The sequence below is a fragment of the Melospiza melodia genome, chromosome W (assembly GCF_035770615.1).
Source record: "Melospiza melodia melodia isolate bMelMel2 chromosome W, bMelMel2.pri, whole genome shotgun sequence".
NCBI classification, from domain to species: Eukaryota; Metazoa; Chordata; class Aves; order Passeriformes; family Passerellidae; genus Melospiza; species Melospiza melodia.
Window position 1 is genome coordinate 53,339,751 of NC_086225.1, and position 16,247 is coordinate 53,355,997.

Genomic DNA, 16,247 nt, shown 5'->3' on the forward strand with positions numbered 1-16,247 from the left:
TGGCTCCAAGGGTTCAATTGTTAGCACTAGCCGCCTTGTTTTCCTTTCTTCTACTGGGTCAAGCTCTCGACACCCAATTTGGATTTGGTCTCCCTCGTATACTACCATGGGGGACTGATGCCATATCTCACTCGCGTATGGCTGATTGTTACGTAAGGCATAAACCTCAAAATGGGGTCCTCTCAATCCCAACTCCGGGTGGATACACTGGTGTGCATGAGACTATGGGTCTATTGGGGAAGAGTCTTGGGGAAGAGCTATACTTATCGAGAGTCCAATGATCAGAGTTGCAAAGGTTTGAGGTGGAGTCAGGATCATGACGTCTGCTCCTCTTGTTTGTTCTCTTCCTCTTGTTTGTTCTCCGGAGCTTTCTTGACCCGTGAATAATGGATCCACGTAGGTCGCTCCTTGATCCGCACCACGGTGAAGATAGTCAGCAGCACTTGGAAAGGTCCCTCCCACTTTTCTTGTAGGGGTTTTCCTAAAAGATTCTTAACATACACCCAATCACCGGGATTAAACGGATGCAATTTACAGTCAGGTTGTTTAGGTTGGTGCTCTATCATCACAGTAGCATTTTTATCAAACTGTTTCCCCACCGTAATTACATAATCATAAATGTATTGATTACCGATTTGGTCTATGGCGTCCCCATTTACAACTTGCATAGCATAATGTCTACCATACAAAATTTCGAATGGGCTTAACCTTTCCTTTGATCTTGGTTTCACTCTCAGCCTCAGCAGAACAATAGGCAAAGCTTGATACCACTGTAAATTAGTCTCCTGGCATATTTTGGCAATTTGCTGTTTGATGAGATGATTCATCTTTTCCACTTGCCCACTGGCCTGTGGACGATAAGGTGTGTGTAGTTGCCATTTGATTTGTAATGCTTTGCTTATTGCTCTCACCACTTTTGCACAAAAATGTGTACCTCTATCCGAAGAAATGCTTTTCGGTACCCCAAACCGTGGAATAATTTCATTCAACAGTACTTTAGTCACCTCTCTTTCCTTATTTGTCCTACAAGGGAATGCTTCAGGCCACCCAGAAAATGTATCAGTTAATACCAACAAATACCGAAACCCCCCTTTTCTTGGGAGTTCAGAAAAATCAATTTGCCATACTTCACCTGGAAATTTACCTCGATTTATGGCTCCTTGGTGTACCTTGGTTCCCGTATTCGGGTTATTTTTCAGACACCGCTCGCACTGGGATGTAACGTGTTTTACAGTAGTAAATAATTTTGGTCCTGCTATTCTGGTCTGCAAATATTGGTAAAGCGAATCTAGGCCCCAATGGGCCTTCTCATGTTCTGCCTTCACAAACTGCCACATCACGTTTCCTGGTATCACTAACTGTCCTGTTTCTAATCGACCCCAACCATTTTCTAGTATTTTGCCCTTATTCCTTTGAATCCACCTATGATCTGATTCTTGGTAATCTGGCTGGATATCAGTATCCAGCTCTCCTGGTATTAGGGCTACTATTTCTACTTCTCTAGTCCTAGTGGCAGCCAATTTAGCTTCCGTATCTGCCTTCCTGTTCCCTATTTCTGGGATAGTGTTACCTTTCAGATGTCCTTTACAATGCATTATGGCTACTTGTGCTGGGAGTTGGACCGCCTCTAGCAATCGCAGAATCTCTTTAGCATGTTTGACCGTTTTTCCTTGTGTAGTCAATAGTCCTCTTTCTTTCCAGATGGCCCCATGAGCATGTACAATGGAGAAGGCATATTTAGAGTCTGTCCATATATTAATTTGCATGTTCTCCGCCAATTCCAGGGCTCGAGTCAGAGCTATCAGCTCTGCCTTTTGGGCTGAAGTCCCTGCAGGCAAGGGGTTTGACTCAATTACCCTTTCTGTAGTAGTGACTGCATAGCCAGCCATTCTTACTCCTTGCTTCACGAAGCTGCTGCCATCCGAAAACCAGTTGTCCACGTCTTCGAACGGCTCTTCTTTGAGATCTGGGCGACTGGAGTAGACGGCTTCAATTGTTTCCAGGCAGTCATGTTCGATGGGTTCTGCTGGGGCTCTTCCTTCTAAGAATGAAGCTGGGTTCACAATATTAGTTACCTGAATGGTTACATCATCTGATTCAGCCAGGATGGCCTGGTACTTTAAGAATCTGGAAGGCGACAACCAATGGTTGCCTTTCTGTTCCAGCACGGCTGACACAGTGTGGGATACTAACACAGTCACCTTTTGGCCCAGCGTGAGCTTCCTGGCCTCTTCTATGTTAATTATCACTGCGGCCACTGCCCTCAGACAGCCTGGCCATCCTTTACTTACTTCATCCAATCGCTTGGAGAAGTAGGCCACGGCTCTCTTGTGTGGTCCCAACTGCTGTGCTAGTACTCCTAGGGCCATCCCTTGCCGCTCATGGGAAAATAGCCAGAATGGTTTTGACACATCTGGGAGACCCAAGGCTGGTGCTCTTATCAGCTCCCGCTTCAGCCTCTTAAAGGCCCCTTCCGCTTCGGGAGTCCAAGCTAGGACATTCTTGGTTTCCTTCAACAAATCATACAGTGGTTTAGCGAGTATCCCGTACTGGTAGATCCATAGCCGACACCAACCTGTCATCCCCAGAAAGGCGCGCAGGTCTCTCACCGTCTCTGGTTTGGGCATCTGGCAGATGGCCTCTTTCCTGGCTGCTCCCAGGGATCGCTGTCCTCTGGAGATTTCGTATCCCAGGTACACCACTTTCTTTTGCACCAGTTGTGCTTTCTGTTGAGAGACTCGATATCCACTTAAACCCAGGAAATTCAACAAGGAAATAGTCCATTCAATGCATTCTTCCTCCGTCACTGTCGCTATTAGGAGGTCGTCTACGTACTGCAGGAGGGCGCCATCTCCCGGCGGCCCTTCCCATTGTTCTAATTCTTTGGCTAACTGATTCCCAAAGATCGTGGGCGAGTTAGACCAGCCTTGGGGCAACCGTGTCCAGGTAAGTTGGGTCTTTCTCCCCCTATCTACTGATTCCCACTCAAAGGCAAAAATCCTTTGACTCTCGGGGGCTGAGGGAAGGCAGAAGAATGCGTCTTTCAAATCTAGTACGGTGAACCAGGCCAGGCTATCCTTTAGCTTAGTTAAAAGCGTATATGGATTAGCAACCACCGGGTGTAATGTCTTGGTTATTTCGTTTACGGCCCTCAGATCCTGAACGAGCCTATACATTCCATTACGTTTCTTTACTGGCAAGATCGGTGTATTAAAATCCGATTCACATTCTACCAATAACCCCAGTTCTAAAAACCCTTTGATTATGGGCTCAATTCCCTTTCTGTCTTCTATCCTCAGATGGTATTGTTTTCTTACCACCGGTCTTGCCCCGACCTTAAGTTCGACAACAATCGGTGTCGCTCGTTTTGATTTTCCAGGTATATCCGTAGCCCATACTAATGGATAAGTCTTGCTCAGGATTCGCTCGAAGTTGTGGTTCTCAGGTTTGGGTTCCACACAACTGATTGTTAGGCTTAGGGCTGTAATCAATTGTTCATCGTTTACTTGAAATTCCAATTTGTCTTTATTGAACTTTATTATGGCTCCCAGGTTTTCCAATAGGTCACTTCCCAATAAGGGCTTTGGCGAATTTGGTAAATACAGGAACTGATGAATTCCCATTTGTTTCTCAATTTTGTATTTAATGGGTTTCAAAAAGTAAGCCTTTTCTGGTTGGCCTGTTGCTCCCACAACTTGTACAAATTCATCACTTTTAGGTACCAATTCCTGATTTAAAACTGAAAAAGTTGCTCCCGTATCAATTAAAAAGCTCAATTCCTTTTTACCTTCCCCTAGCTCCATTTTAACCAGTGGGTCTGCTAGGGTACGGCCCACCGGTCCCCGTCATTCACTATCCTGATGTGTGGTGGTGGTAGTGGCCATAAATCTTTCCCTCAGTTGGGGACATTCTCGCCTCCAGTGCCCCATCTGTAGGCAGTGCGCACATTGATTTGGCCCTACCCTAGTGGGGTGGGGCTGGAGTCTTCCTCCCCTTCCCATTGGGTTGCCTCTACCCCTTCCTCGAGTTCCAGGTTCCGGGTAACCTGTCTTCTGAGCTGCCACTGCTACAGCCACCACTCGAGCTATCCTCCTGTCTTCCTTTCTCTTCTCTTCTGCTTCTCTATTATTGTATGCCTTCCATGCCTCGTTCAGCAGTGTCTCTAGGTTTTTGTTTGCTGGATGCTCAAGCTTTTGTAACTTCTTCCTGATGTCTGGGTTACTCTGTCCCATCATTAATCCTAACAGGTGTTGTTTCCCTCCTTCCGTTGCTCTCTTATCCTCTATCTGAATTACTATATTCAGCTTCTGTGAGCTGTTCTCTGCCTCCCTTTCGCATGTCTCACTGTCATTCTTCTCACTATATTTCAACTTTGCCAGTGAGTTACTTTTGTCTCCCGTCCTTGGTGTGCTAGTTTCTATTTTACAGGAACCTGATTTCCTTAAACTTCCATTCCTAGGTGTGCTACTATCCCCACATGGGCTTAGTTCGGGCAGGCTGTGTGTCTCCCCTCGGCTCTCTGTTCCATGTGGACTGCCTTCTTCCCTCTCAGCTTCTAGTCTGGGTGGGCTGTCTCCCCGACCCCTGTGTACTATCTGGTCCCTGCGGGCTGCTTTCTTTCTTTTCAATCCCCGATCTTAATGGGCTATCCTCCTCCCAACTGTTGTCTAATTTCTGAGGGCTGTGCCCAAACTTCGATTTCCACCATCATTCTAGTTCCTTTAATGGGCTAGGATCCCCTTGTTCCTCTTTTGGCCTGGGAAGAGGCCCTTCCCGTCCTGGGGCGAATGGATGGTATTCCCACAGGCTTATTTCGCTCTCCTTTCCACTATCCCTTCTTGTTAATTTAAGACATTGTTGCCCAATGCTACATGCATCACAGCAACGTTCTTTAGGCTTTGAACCTTTCTTATTCTTTTCCAGGGCTAGCACCAGGGGGTCCTGAGGTGCTACATTTATCCCGCACTCTCTTTGCCACTCCGGTTTATTTCTTAGGGTAAAGAACATGTCAGCATACATCACTTTGTCCCATTTATTAAATTGGCGGAGGAAGAGCATCAGTTGTAAAATAGTGTTATAATTAGTTGTTCCCTCCGGTGGCCATTTCTCATTGTCATCTAACTTATACAACGGCCACCACTGTGTACAATATTTAAGAAGTGTCTTTTTACTGATGTTTCCCCCTGGAATCCCTCCCAAGTCCTTCCACTGCTTTAAGATACATCCTAAGGGGGTTTTCATATTTACGTCCTTACTCTGTCGACCTCCCATGGCTATTCCCTGTGTTTGTTTAACCCGATCAGTCCCTTTCTCGCAAGTACTGTAAGCCAATGCAGAGTGGGACTCCCTCCTGCTTCGCAGCGATGCTGCGTTTCATTCACTCTCACCCACACCCACACACCTTTATGAAATAGTTCCTACCTTATGGTCTATATCAGAACAGACTGTTTTACCAGGTTTGGTCACGAGAGGTTGCCTACAGACCGTGAGATACCGGTTTGCCAGGTTCATGCAATCGCAACCATAGACAGTATATAGATGTTTCCTGTAAGATTTTGCAACAGACACATAGAACAGACACAAAAAAAAATCACCGGCTGTCAGACCTCTCAAAGAGCAATCTTAGTTCTTAACCCTTAATCCACAGTATTATAACATTAAACACAATGTTAAAAACAGTTTCCCACACAGTAAAAACAGACCAAAGATACCAAGATAAACAAATACTCCTTCCAGCAGGACTTTAACCTGCGTTTTTTTTTTTTTTTTTTGTTTTTTGTTTTTTTTTGGTTTTTTTTTTTTTTTTTTTTTTTTTTCTTTTCTACATTCACAAAACCAAATGCTGGGACTCTAACCCAGTAGCTGGGACTCTAACCCAGTAGCAGGACTTTAACCTGCGTTTCTATTACTGGGACTCTAACCCAGTAGCAGGACTTTAACCTGCGTTTCTATTACCGGGACTCTAACCCAGTAGCAGGACTTAAACCTGCGTTTCTATTTCTGGGACTCTAACCCAGTAGGGATTCTTTACCGGGGCGTCCCCCAGCTTACCCTGCGAGCGGTCACGTCTGACCCTCGTTTCCCAAACAAAGCGCTTTATCCCAAAACCAACAAACAATTCAAATACCTCTTAAAGCCAATAGGCAATTAAAATACCTCTTAATTGAGCAGGAGATGCAGCCAGCGTCCATCCGAGAGCACCGGTCCAGGGAAGGAGCTTCTCCCGACGAAAAGCCGTCAGAGGCGCCCAGAAGACCCCGGCCCCGGACCCGGCTCGGGAGAGGACCCTTAAGGCTTGGATCTCCTGTCTGGTGCCATAGCTCCTGCCTGGCTCGCCAGAAATGATGCCGAATTTTGCCCCAAACAGGCAGAGTGACTGCCTAATCAGACTCAGCTTAAGTCAATTAAGCAGGAGGTATTTTTATTAGCGACGCGTCGGAGAAATCACAAAATGGATTTCTGAGTTCACATAGCAAAAGCAAGCCTTATATACATTTTTGAGTATAGGATTACATCAGATCAGATACATAATCATGCATATTCATATGGGGCGTGATGTAGGCGGAGCGTGGGCGGAGCGTAGGTGGAGACATCTCTTTTGGGGGATTCTCAGGTGGTCGTTCCTGTTGCCTTCATCATAGACGGGGTCTTTCCGGTGAGTCTTCCTCTTTAAACTTTTGAACTCCTTTCCTAATTTGGTCAATTCCCGGTGTACTTGGCTTAGATCCCGTGGCTTGGCAAAACCCTTAGGGTCGCTTCGACATTGCTGGCTCTAAACCTGCTTAGCCCATTAGTTTCTCCTATACTTATCTCTTCCCCTGTCATGATGCTCTACCTCTCATTTAATTCATTGCTCTGTTTTCCTAGTACTGTGCTGTGCTTTCTCCGTGTGTTCTAGTGCTAGGCCCTGCTTTACATACCTCACATTCCATGTTTTAACCCATTACTTCTGGAAGGCTATCTGCTTTAGGGCTTCAGTACTATCAAACCAGCCCAACTTGGCACTGGTGCCACCATGGGTCTGGTCACCATCCTGCCTATCGTAGCTTATCAGGAGCCAGCCGGTAACTCCCAGCCATAGGCCCCCAGACACAAACCACGGCGCTTTTCCCTGGAAAACAAAAGTAAGCTGCCCCGCTTCTGGATGGCAGATTGCAGGAGCCACTTGGTACTATCAAACCAGCCAAACTTGGCACTGGTGCCACCTTGGGTCTGGGATCCATCCTGCGTATTGTGGATTGTCAGGAGCCAGCCAGCCACTCTCGCCACAGACCCCAATCAAAAACAACGGCCCGTTTCACAGGCAAAAAAAACTCAGCTGCCCCGCTTCTGGATGGCAGATTGCAGGAGCCACTTGGTACTATCAAACCAGCCCAACTTGGCACTGGTGCCACCATGGGTCTGGTCACCATCCTGCCTATCGTAGCTTTTCAGGATCCAGCCGGTCACTCCCAGCCATAGGCCCCCAGACACAAACCTCGGCCCGTTTCCCTAGCAAACAAAAGTAAGCTACCCCGCTTCTGGATGGCAGATTGCAGGAGCCACTTGGTACTATCAAACCAGCCCGACTTGGCACTGGTGCCACCTTGGCTCTGGGAACCATGCTGCGTATCGTGGATTCTAAGGAGCCAGCTGGCCACTTCCAGCCACAGGCCCCCAAACACAACCCACGGCCCTTTTCTCTGGCAAACAAAACTCAGCTGCCCAGCTTCTGGATGGCAGATTGCAGGAGCCACTTGGTGCTATCAAACCAGCCCGACTTGGCACTGGTGCCACCTTGGGTCTGGGAACCATCCTGCGTATCGAGCTTTTTAAGGAGCCAGCTGGCCACCGACTTGGCACTGGTGCCGCCTTTGGTCAGGAAGCCCTCATGCCTATGGTCGAATTTCAGGAGTCAGTCGGGCTGGTTTGATAGTGCAAAGTGGCTCCTGCAATCTGCCATCCAGAAGCGGGGCAGCTGAGTTTTGTTTGCCAGAGAAAAGGTCCGTGGATTGTTTTTGGGGACATATGGTTTGGAGTGGCAGGCTGCCTCCTTAAAATGCTCGATACGAAGGATGGTTCCCAGAGCCAAGGTGCCACCACTGCCAAGTCGGGCTGTTTTTGTAGTACCACGTGGCTCCTGCAATCTGCTATCCAGAAGCGGGGCAGCTTAGTCTTGTTTGCCAGGGAAACGGCCCGAGGTTTGTGTCTGGGGGCCTATGGCTGGGAGGTACCGGCTGTCTCCTTAGAATCCACGATAGGCAGGATGTTTACCTCACCCCTGGTGGCACCACTGCCAAGTTGGGCTGGTTTGATAGTACCAAGTGGCTCCTGCAATCTGCCATCCAGAAGCGGAGCAGCTGAGTGCTGTTTGCCGGAGAAATGGGCCGAGGTTTGTGTTTGAGGTCCTATGGCCGGGAGTGGCCAGATGACTCCTGAAAATTAAACATACGCATGATGGCTTCCAGACCCAAGGTGGCACCAGTGCCAAGTCGGGCTTGTTTGATATTACCAAGTGGCTCCTGCAATCGGCCACCCAGAAGCGGGGCAGCTGAGTTTTGTTTGCCAAGGAAAATAGCCGTGGTTTGTTTTGTGTGCACTGTGGCTGGGAGTGACCGGCTGGCTCCTGAAAAGCTACGATAGCCAGGATGGTGACAAGACCCATGGTGGCACCAGTGCCAAGTTGGGCTGGTTTGATAGTACCAAGTGGCTCCTGCAATCTGCCATCAAAAAGTTGGCAGGCGAGTTTTGTTTTCAAGGGAAAAGCGCCGTTGTTTGTGTTTGGGGGCCTGTGGCTGAGAGTGGCCGGCTGGCTCCTTAGAATCTACGATACGCAGGATGGTTCCCAGACCAAAGGTGGCGCCAGTGCCAAGTCGGGCGGGTTTGATGGTGCAAAGTGGCTCCTGCAATCTGCAATCCAGAAGTGGGGTAGCTTACTTTTGTTTGCCAGGGAAACGGGGTGAGGTTTTTGTCTGGGGGCCTATGGCTGAGAGTGGCCGGCTGGCTCATGAAAGCTACGATAGGCAGGATGGTGACCAGACCCATGGTGGCACCAGTGCCAAGTTGGGCTGGTTTGATAGTACCAAGTGGCTCCAGCAATCTGCCATCAAAAAGTTGGCAGGCGAGTTTTGTTTTCCAGGGAAAAGCGCCGTTGTTTGTGTTTGGGGGCCTGTGGCTGGGAGTGGCCGGCTGGCACCTTAGAATCCACGATACGCATCATGGTTCCCAGATCCAAGGTGGCACCAGTGCCAACTTGGGCTGGTTTGATAGTACCAAGTGGCTCCTGCAATCTGCCATCCAGAAGCGGGGCAGCTTACTTTTGTTTGCCAGGGAAACAGGCCGAGGTTTGTGTCTGGGGGCCTATGGCTGGGAGTGACTGGCTGGCTCCTGAAAAGCTACGATAGGCAGCATGGTGACCCGACCCATGGTGGCAGCAGTGCCAAGTTGGGCTGGTTTGATAGTACCAAGTGGCTCCTGCAATCTGCCATCAAAAAGTTGGCAGGCGAGTTTTGTTTTCCAGGGAAAAGCGCCGTTGTTTGTGTTTGGGGGCCTGTGGCTGGGAGTGGCCGGCTGGCTCCTTAGAATCCACGATACGCAGGATGGTTCCCAGACCAGAGATGGCACCACTGCCAAGTTGGGCTGGTTTGATAGTACCAAGTGCGTCCTGTAATCTGCCATCCAGAAGCGGGGCAGCTTAATTTTGTTTGCCAGGGAAACGGGCCGAGGTTTGTGTCTGCGGGCCTATGGCTGGGAGTGACCGGCTGGTTCCTGAAAAGCTACAATAGGCAGGATGGTTACCAGACCCATGGTGGCACCAGTGCCAAGTTGGGCTGGTTTGATAGTACCAAGCGGCTCCTGCAATCTGCCATCAAAATGTTGCCAGGCGAGTTTTGTTTTCCAGGGAAAAGTGCCGTTGTTTGTGTTGGGGGGCCTGTGGCTGGGAGTGGCCGGCTGGCTCCTTGGAATCCACGATACGCAGGATGGTTCCCAGACCCAAGGTGGCACCAGTGCCAAGTCGGGCTGGTTTGATAGTACCAAGTGGCTCCTGCAATCTGCCATCCAGAAGCCGGGCAGCTAAGTTTTATTTGCCAGAAAAAAGTGCCGTGGTTTTTGTTGGGGGCCTGGTGCTGGGAGTGGCCGGCTGGCTCCTTAGAATCCACGATACGCAGGATGGTTCCCAAACCCAAGGTGGCACCAGTGCCAAGTCGGGCTGGTTTGATAGTACCAAGTGGCTCCTGCAATCTGCCATCCAGAAGCGGGGTAGCTTACTTTTGTTTGCCAGGGAAAAGGGCCGTGGGTTGTGTTTGGGGGCATATGGCTGAGAGTGGCCGGCTGTCTCCTGAAAATCCACGCTAGGCAGCATGGTTCCCAGATCCAAGGTTGCACCAGTGCCAAGTCGGGCTGGTTTGATGGTGCAAAGTGGCTCCTGCAATCTGCCATCCAGAAGCGGGGCAGCCGATATTTGTTTGCCATAGAAAAGGTCCGTGGTTTGTTTTTGGGGGCATATGGCTGGGAGTGGCCGGCTGGCTCCTTAAAATGCTCGATACGCAGGATGGTTCCCAGAGCCAAGGTGCCACCACTGCCAAATCGGGCTGTTTTTGTAGTACCACGTGGCTCCTGCAATCTGCTATCCAGAAGCGGGGCAGCTTAGTCTTGTTTGCCAGGGAAACGGCCCGAGGTTTGTGTCTGGGGGCCTATGGCTGGGAGGTACCGGCTGTCTCCTTAGAATCCACGATAGGCAGGATGTTTACCTCACCCCTGGTGGCACCACTGCCAAGTTGGGCTGGTTTGATAGTACCAAGTGGCTCCTGCAATCTGCCATCAAAAAGTTGGCAGGCGAGTTTTGTTTTCCAGGGAAAAGCGCCGTTGTTTGTGTTTGGGGTCCTGTGGCTGGGAATGGCCGGCTGGCTCCTTAAAATCCACGATACGCAGGATGGTTCCCAGATCACAGGTGGCACCAGTGCCAAGTCGGCCTGGTATTGTAGTACCAAGTGGCTCCTGCAATCTGCCATCCAGAAGAGGGGCAGGTGATTTTAGTTTGCAAAAGAAAAGGTCCGTGGTTTGTTTTTGGGGGCATATGGCTGGGAGTGGCCGGCTGGCTCCTTAAAATGCGCGATACGCAGGATGGTAACCAGACCCAAGATGGCACCAGAGCCAAGTCGGGATGTTTTTGTAGTACCAAGTGGCTCCTGCAATTTGCCATCCAGAAGAGGGGCGTTTGAGTTTTGTTTGCCAGAGAAATAGGCCGTGGGTTGTGTTTGGGGGCATATGGCTGAGAGTGGCCGGCTGGTCCCTGAAAATCCACCATAGGCAGGATGGTTCTCAGAGCCAAGGTGGCACAAGTGCCAAGTCGGGCTGGTTTGATACTACCAAGTGGTTCCTGCAATCTGCCATCCAGAAGCGGGGCAGCTTACTTTTGTTTGCAAGGGAAACTGGCCAAGCTTTGTGTCTGGGGGCCTATGGCTGGGAGTGACCGGCTGGCTCCTGAAAAGCTACGATAAGCAGCATGGTTACCAGACCCATGGTGGCTCCACTGCCAAGTCGGGCTGGTTTGATGGTGCAAAGTGGCTCCTGCAATCTGCCATCCAGAAGCGGGGCAGCTGAGTTTTGTTTGCCAGGGAAATGGGCGGTGGTTTGTGTTTGGGGGCCTGTGGCTGGGAGTGGCCGGCTGTTTTCTGAAAATCCACGATACGCAGGATGGTTCCCAGAGCCAAGGTGGCACCAGTGCCAAGTTGGGCTGGTTTGATAGTACCAAGTGGCTCCTGCAATCTGCCATCCAGAAGCGGAGGAGCTGAGTGCTGTTTCCCGGAGAAATGGGCCGAGGTTTGTGTTTGAGTTCCTATGGCCGGGAGTGGCCAGATGACTCCTGAAAATTAACCATACGCATGATGGCTTCCAGACCCAAGGTGGCACCAGTGCCAAGTCGGGCTTGTTTGATATTACCAAGTGGCTCCTGCAATCGGCCATCCAGAAGCGGGGCAGCTGAGTTTTGTTTGCCAAGGAAAATAGCCGTGGTTTGTTTTGTGTGCACTGTGGCTGGGAACGACCGGCTGGCTCCTGAAAAGCTACGATAGCCAGGATGGTGACCAGACCCATGGTGGCACCAGTGCCAAGTTGGGCTGGTTTGATAGTACCAAGTGGCTCCTGCAATCTGCCATCAAAAATTTGGCAGGCGAGTTTTGTTTTCCAGGGAAAAGCGCCGTTGTTTGTGTTTGGGGGCCTGTGGCTGGGAGTGGCCGGCTGGCTCCTTAAAATCCACGATACGCAGGATGGTTCCCAGACCCAAGGTGGCACCAGTGCCAAGTCGGGCTGGTTTGATAGTACCAAGTGGCTCCTGCAATCTGCCATCCAGAAGCGGGGCAGCTTACTTTTGTTTGCCAGGGAAACGGGCCGAGTTTTGTGTCTGGGGGCCTATGGCTGGGAGTGACTGGCTGGCTCCTGAAAAGCTACGATAGGCAGGATGGTGACCAGACCCATGGTGGCAGCATTGCCAAGTTGGGCTGGTTTGATAGTACCAAGTGGCTCCTGCAATCTGCCATCAAAAAGTTGGCAGGCGAGTTTTGTTTTCCAGGGAAAAGCGCCGTTGTTTGTGTTTGGGGGCCTGTGGCTGGGAGTGGCCGGCTGGCTCCTTAGAATCCACGATACCCAGGATGGTTCCCAGACCAGAGATGGCACCACTGCCAAGTTTGGCTGGTTTGATAGTACCAAGTGGTTCCTGCAATCTGCCATCCAGAAGCGGGGCAGCTTACTTTTGTTTGCCAGGGAAACGGGCCGAGGTTTGTGTCTGGGGGCCTATGGCTGGGAGTGACCGGCTGGCTCCTGAAAAGCTACGATAGGCAGGATGGTGACCAGACCCATGGTGGCACCAGTGCCAAGTTGGGCTGGTTTGAAAGGACCAAGTGGCTCCCGCAATCTGCCATCAAAAATTTGGCTGGCGAGTTTTGTTTGCCAGAGAAAAAGCGCCGTTGTTTGTGTTTGGGGGCCTGTGGCTGGGAGTGGCCGGCTGGCTCCTTAGAATCCACGATACGCAGGATGGTTCCCAGACCCAAGGTTGCACCAGTGCCAAGTCGGGCTGGTTTGATGGTGCAAAGTGGCTCCTGCCATCCAGAAGCTGGGCAGCTGAGTTTTGTTTGCCAGAGAAAAAGGCCGTGGGTTGTGTTTGGGTGCATATGGCTGGGAGTGGCCGGCTGGCTCCTTAGAATCCACGATACGCAGGATGGTAACCAGACCCAAGGTGGCACCAGTGCCAAGTCGGGCTGTTTTTGTAGTACCAAGTGGCTCCTGCAATTTGCCATCCAGAAGAGGGGCAGTTGAGTTTTGTTTGCCAGAGAAAAGGGCCGTGGTTTGTGTTAGGGGGCCTATTGCTGAGAGTGGCCGGCTGGCTCCTGAAAAGCTACAATAGGCAGGATGGTTCCCAGATCCAAGGTGGCACCAGTGCCAAGTCGGGCTGGTTTGATAGTACCGAGTGGCTCCTGCAATCTGCCATCCAGAAGCGGGGTCCTTGAGTTTTGTTTGCTAGGGAAATGGGCGGTGGTTTGTGTTTGGCGGCCTGTGGCTGGGAGTGGCCGGCTGGCTCCTTAGAATCCACGATACGCAGGATGGTTCCCAAACCCAAGGTGGCACCAGTGCCAAGTCGGGCTGGTTTGATAGTACCAAGTGGCTCCTGCAATCTGCCATCCAGAAGCGGGGTAGCTTAATTTTGTTTGCCAGGGAAAAGGGCCGTGGGTTGTGTTTGGGGGCATATGGCTGAGAGTGGCCGGCTGTCTCCTGAAAATCCACGCTAGGCAGCATGGTTCCCAGATCCAAGGTTGCACCAGTGCCAAGTCGGGCTGGTTTGATGGTGCAAAGTGGCTCCTGCAATCTGCCATCCAGAAGCGGGGCAGCCGATATTTGTTTGCCATAGAAAAGGTCCGTGGTTTGTTTTTGGGGGCATATGGCTGGGAGTGGCCGGCTGGCTCCTTAAAATGCTCGATACGCAGGATGGTTCCCAGAGCCAAGGTGCCACCACTGCCAAGTCGGGCTGTTTTTGTAGTACCACGTGGCTCCTGCAATCTGCTATCCAGAAGCGGGGCAGCTTAGTCTTGTTTGCCAGGGAAACGGCCCGAGGTTTGTGTCTGGGGGCCTATGGCTGGGAGGTACCGGCTGTCTCCTTAGAATCCACGATAGGCAGGATGTTTACCTCACCCCTGGTGGCACCACTGCCAAGTTGGGCTGGTTTGATAGTACTAAATAGCTCCTGCAATCTGCCATCAAAAAGTTGGCAGGCGAGTTTTGTTTTCCAGGGAAAAGCGCCGTTGTTTGTGTTTGGGGTCCTGTGGCTGGGAATGGCCGGCTGGCTCCTTAAAATCCACGATACGCAGGATGGTTCCCAGATCACAGGTGGCACCAGTGCCAAGTCGGCCTGGTTTTGTAGTACCAAGTGGCTCCTGAAATTTGCCATCCAGAAGAGGGGCAGGTGATTTTAGTTTGCAAAAGAAAAGGTCCGTGGTTTGTTTTTGGGGGCATATGGCTGGGAGTGGCCGGCTGGCTCCTTAAAATGCGCGATACGCAGGATGGTAACCAGACCCAAGATGGCACCAGAGCCAAGTCGGGATGTTTTTGTAGTACCAAGTGGCTCCTGCAATTTGCCATCCAGAAGAGGGGCGTTTGAGTTTTGTTTGCCAGAGAAATAGGCCGTGGGTTGTGTTTGGGGGCATATGGCTGAGAGTGGCCGGCTGGTCCCTGAAAATCCACCATAGGCAGGATGGTTCTCAGAGCCAAGGTGGCACAAGTGCCAAGTCGGGCTGGTTTGATACTACCAAGTGGTTCCTGCAATCTGCCATCCAGAAGCAGGGCAGCTTACTTTTGTTTGCAAGGGAAACTGGCCAAGCTTTGTGTCTGGGGGCCTATGGCTGGGAGTGACCGGCTGGCTCCTGAAAAGCTACGATAAGCAGCATGGTTACCAGACCCATGGTGGCTCCACTGCCAAGTCGGGCTGGTTTGATGGTGCAAAGTGGCTCCTGCAATCTGCCATCCAGAAGCGGGGCACCTGAGTTTTGTTTGCCAGGGAAATGGGCGGTGGTTTGTGTATGGGGGCCTGTGGCTGGGAGTGGCCGGCTGTTTTCTGAAAATCCACGATACGCAGGATGGTTCCCAGAGCCAAGGTGGCACCAGTGCCAAGTTGGTCTGGTTTGATAGTACCAAGTGGCTCCTGCAATCTGCCATCCAGAAGCGGAGGAGCTGAGTGCTGTTTGCCGGAGAAATGGGCCGAGGTTTGTGTTTGAGGTCCTATAGCCAGGAGTGGCCAGATGACTCCTGAAAATTAACCATACGCATGAGGGCTTCCAGACCCAAGGTGGCACCAGTGCCAAGTCGGGCTTGTTTGATATTACCAAGTGGCTCCTGCAATCGGCCATCCAGAAGCGGGGCAGCTGAGTTTTGTTTGCCAAGGAAAATAGCCGTGGTTTGTTTTGTGTGCACTGTGGCTGGGAGTGACCGGCTGGCTCCTGAAAAGCTACGATAGGCAGGATGGTGACCAGACCCATGGTGACACCAGTGCCAAGTTGGGCTGGTTTGATAGTACCAAGTGGCTCCAGCAATGTGCCATCAAAAAGTTGGCAGGCGAGTTTTGTTTTCCAGGGAAAAGCGCCGTTGTTTGTGTTTGGGGGCCTGTGGCTGGGAGTGGCCGGCTGGCTCCTTAGAATCCACGATACGCAGGATGGTTCCCAGACCCAAGGTGGCACCAGTGCCAAGTCGGGCTGGTTTGATAGTACCAAGTGGCTCCTGCAATCTGCCATCCAGAAGCGGGGCAGCTTACTTTTGTTTGCCAGGGAAACGGGCCGAGGTTTGTGTCTGGGGGCCTATGGCTGGGAGTGACTGGCTGGCTCCTGAAAAGCTACGATAGGCAGGATGGTGACCAGACCCATGGTGGCAGCATTGCCAAGTTGGGCTGGTTTGATAGTACCAAGTGGCTCCTGCAATCTGCCATCAAAAAGTTGGCAGGCGAGTTTTGTTTTCCAGGGAAAAGCGCCGTTGTTTGTGTTTGGGGGCCTGTGGCTAGGAGTGGCCGGCTGGCTCCTTAGAATCCACGATACCCAGGATTGTTCCCAGACCAGAGATGGCACCACTGCCAAGTTGGGCTGGTTTGATAGTACCAAGTGCGTCCTGTAATCTGCCATCCAGAAGCGGGGCAGCTTAATTTTGTTTGCCAGGGAAACGGGCCGAGGTTTGTGTCTGCGGGCCTATGGCTGGGAGTGACCGGCTGGTTCCTGAAAAGCTACAATAGGCAG

General features: G+C 51.1%; 1 long non-coding RNA gene across 1 annotated transcript; it reads right to left on the reverse strand.

Moving 5' to 3' along the window:
* Positions 1–432: 432 nt before the first annotated feature.
* On the reverse strand, positions 433–6,258 carry LOC134431427 (uncharacterized). The gene is made up of 3 exons (XR_010030972.1): positions 6,157–6,258; positions 5,422–5,545; positions 433–491 (listed from the first exon to the last, which is right to left on the reverse strand). It is a non-coding gene; the product is annotated as an uncharacterized LOC134431427 (long non-coding RNA).
* Between the last annotated feature and the right edge of the window lie 9,989 nt (positions 6,259–16,247).